We start from the raw sequence: 3,117 nt of genomic DNA, 5'->3' as shown, positions 1-3,117 counted from the left end.
CTCCGGTTGTGGGTGAAAAATCTCCGTTGAGGGACACCCCGTGGAAGAGGCTGGCGCTGTGCTCGTGCCGGGTGAGTGTTCCAGGCTGGATCTGGTTGAGGGATGTGGGAGAGGCGGCTGCGATCCTGTGCGTGTCCTGGAGCTGGAGGCAGCAGGAGAAGGGCAGAAACTCTGTCCCACATCCTCTCCAAAGGAAGAGTTGGAGGTGGTCAAGAGAAGGAGCTGCTCCAGGCTGTGATTTATCCGTGGAGGAGCTTCCCCGCATCGCTGGAGCCGTGCTCTGCTGCTGGCCGACAGCTGCTGTCACACTCCCCCCACATGCCGGGATGGAGAGCAGGAATCTCCAGCCCTGCCCCTGAGTCGGGGTGAATATTGTGCTGAATGCATGCTGAGGGTTAAACCAGACACTCCCGGTTGGCGTGCAGAGCTCGACAAGCTCCATAGCAGCTCTGCGTGCAAGCTCCGCTTGTCCTGTGGAATCCTGACAGCTTTTCGAAAGGATTCTGTAGCCTTCAAAGCGGGAGATAAGACAGGAATGTTGTAGGAAACAAGGATGGTTAGGGCTGAGCAGAGCTGGGGAGACGGACAGCAAAGGCGTGCCCGGCTTTCCGAGCAGAGCTGGGAATAGAAGGGGAATCTCCATGTGCAGCTGGAGGATCCCCCTGACAAGGCTCCCTCCTGTGCAGACACCTCTGATCATTCCCTGGTTTCCTCCTTTTTCCCTGCACACGCTGCTCGCTCATTTGGAATTACCGCAGACGAGACACGAAACGGCTGCAAAGGGGATTACAGAGACTGTGGAGCAGCAGAGGAGTTTCTGTCAGCCTGAGCTCCCTGCACAGCTCTGAGACATGCACATATTCCTAGGGAATCCCAACAGTCTTGGCATCTGCTGAGCCCTGAGTACAACTTTTATCAGAGAGCAGCAAACCCCAGGCTGCTTTTCGTACACAAAATGTTTGGTCTTTGAGTGTTGGCAGCTCAGTTTGGGCCTTTTTCTCCTTGACAGTGATGATTCTGTAGGGTCACTGATTTGTTTCAGTGCAGTGGCTGTAGTACTGAAGCCAATTAAACAGTACCTGGTGATGAAGCTATTTTTGTCTTGTGGGCTGAATTAGGAAAGTCTGGATATTTTTGGGAGTGAGCAAATCTTCCTGCCTGATTTCCTGTGCTGCTGCTAAAGATGGTGGGAAAGCCTTTATCTTTTTATCTCTGTGCAAACAGCCCTAAATCCCAAATCCACGGCAGTGTGTCAAGGGAAGCGTGGAGCTCCACCTCTCTTAGCTCTTTGTGGTCTGCCACAGTCATAAAAACAAAGAGTTTGGAGTGCTCAGTGCTCGTTCAGGGGTTGCATTTCACTCCTGGAGTGTGGGGTTATCTCTGCACAGCCCCCGAGCTGCACTTTTTACAGCTTTTGGGTTGTTAAGTGAAAATTTGGCCAAATAAAACTTCAAAATTGAACAACTTGAGTGTAGAGGATCTGTGAGCAGAGGGCTCTTGCTGAACAAGGACAGCTCAGAGCAGCTGCTGGCAGCAACTGAATGTTGTCATTGTGCAGCTCAGTTATAAACTGAGTTCCAAAACTGGAGACAAGTTGCTCTCCTACAAGAACATCAGGGAATTAGATGAATTTTATCAGAATATTCTGACTTTGTACCATTTTCTTCCAAAATCTGCTTTAAAAATAGAGGAGAGGTCCAGAAGGAAGGGGGGTGGGAGAGAAAAAACCATTTTATTCTCTTTCCCCTTCACAGCTAATTAGACTTTGCATTTTTTTTCTGTTTAATTGGGATATCTGAGAGTTCAGCAAGAGGAACAAAGAGGTGAAATGGCTCCAAATTCTCATGGACCTTGGCACAGTTTTAGGGGACACAAAGTCACTGTCACAGCTGCTCCTGGGATGTGTTTTGCATGAATATAAAATGAACATACCCAGAGTCAGACAAAAGTCTGCAGTTTGGGGTTCAGGCTCTGACGAGGAATGCTGATGTTTGAGATACAAAGAGAAAACATTTGTAAAAATCAAATACAAAAAGGAAGGGGGGCTGGGTGTTTTCCCCACATCTTTCCCAGTTTTTAAAGGAGAAATCTAAACCCATTTTTATGTCCAAGTTGGCTTTAAAATCCTTAAGGAATGAGGGGAAAAAAAGCTTGAAAACCTGGAATCCTGTGGGACAAGCACTGCCATTCCCACCCATTAAATAGCTCAAGGTCTGCCAGGCTGGAATTCCCTTGGAGCTGAAACGTGCCGGATGCCAAGGGATGGAGGGGATACGTGAGGTGCCCGAGCTCTGGAAGGGGGTGACAAGACTCTGAGGGGGGACACGTGAGGTGACAAAGCTCTGAGAGCGGTGATGGGACTCAGGGGGGACACCCAGGGTGACAAAGCTCTGGAGGGACCCAGAGGTGATGGCTCTAAGGGGACACAGGAGGCGATGGATGGCTCTGGGAGGGGACACCCGAGCTGGTGGCTCTGGCTCCGAGGAGCTCCCAGGATATCTGGCACCAGGAAACCCCAGCAGATCTCAGAGTCCCACAGGTTTGGGAGAGCTCCCAGGAATCCCTTCAGCAATGAGCTCCACACGTGTATAAATCTGTATCTTATATATGGATTCTATGTACGTATCTTCAGATTTTTGCTGCTGGAGTTGCAGCACAATCCAATTTGCCTTGAGCAAGTCAGGGCGGTTTAAAACACACCGTGGGACACAAGCATGAATTTTCTTGCTTGCCTTAGAGAAGAAGCCAATTAACAGCATGGTAATTAGCTGGGGGCTCTGTGCTCCAATGTACTTGAGCGTTCAAACAGGTGGGAGGCTGCGTTTGCAGTGGCAAAGTGCTTCCAACGGCTTCAGGAGGCTCCTGGCGCCGAGAAATTGTACCACAGAGATGCAAAAAAAACAGGGCCCTGAGGAGTTCTGAGGGAGAATGTGCGGAAAAACTAGAAATGAAGGCGGGGAACCTATCCGGGAGGAAAAAGGGAAGCTTCCCATACCGGGAGTCGAACCCGGGCCGCCTGGGTGAAAACCAGGAATCCTAACCGCTAGACCATATGGGAGGCGCTGAAAGCAAGACTACCCGCGCACCTCAAAATGCTGCCGCCCCGCCCCGCTGATC

The 3,117-nt window shown here is 50.5% G+C and overlaps 1 long non-coding RNA gene and 1 other non-coding gene across 2 annotated transcripts; one reads left to right on the top strand and one right to left on the bottom strand.

Annotated features, from left to right (window-relative positions):
* LOC108448501 lies at nt 1–1,094 on the top strand. The gene is made up of 2 exons (XR_001864389.1): nt 1–71; nt 194–1,094. It is a non-coding gene; the product is annotated as an uncharacterized LOC108448501 (long non-coding RNA).
* Nucleotides 1,095–2,986: 1,892 nt separating this feature from the next.
* On the bottom strand, nt 2,987–3,058 carry TRNAE-UUC. Its single transcript has one exon. It is a non-coding gene; the product is annotated as a tRNA-Glu (tRNA).
* Nucleotides 3,059–3,117: the final 59 nt, after the last annotated feature.

This window comes from Corvus brachyrhynchos, unplaced genomic scaffold, assembly GCF_000691975.1.
Source record: "Corvus brachyrhynchos isolate BGI_N302 unplaced genomic scaffold, ASM69197v1 scaffold351, whole genome shotgun sequence".
Taxonomy (NCBI): domain Eukaryota; kingdom Metazoa; phylum Chordata; class Aves; order Passeriformes; family Corvidae; genus Corvus; species Corvus brachyrhynchos.
This window is presented reverse-complemented; position numbering and strand designations above follow the sequence as displayed.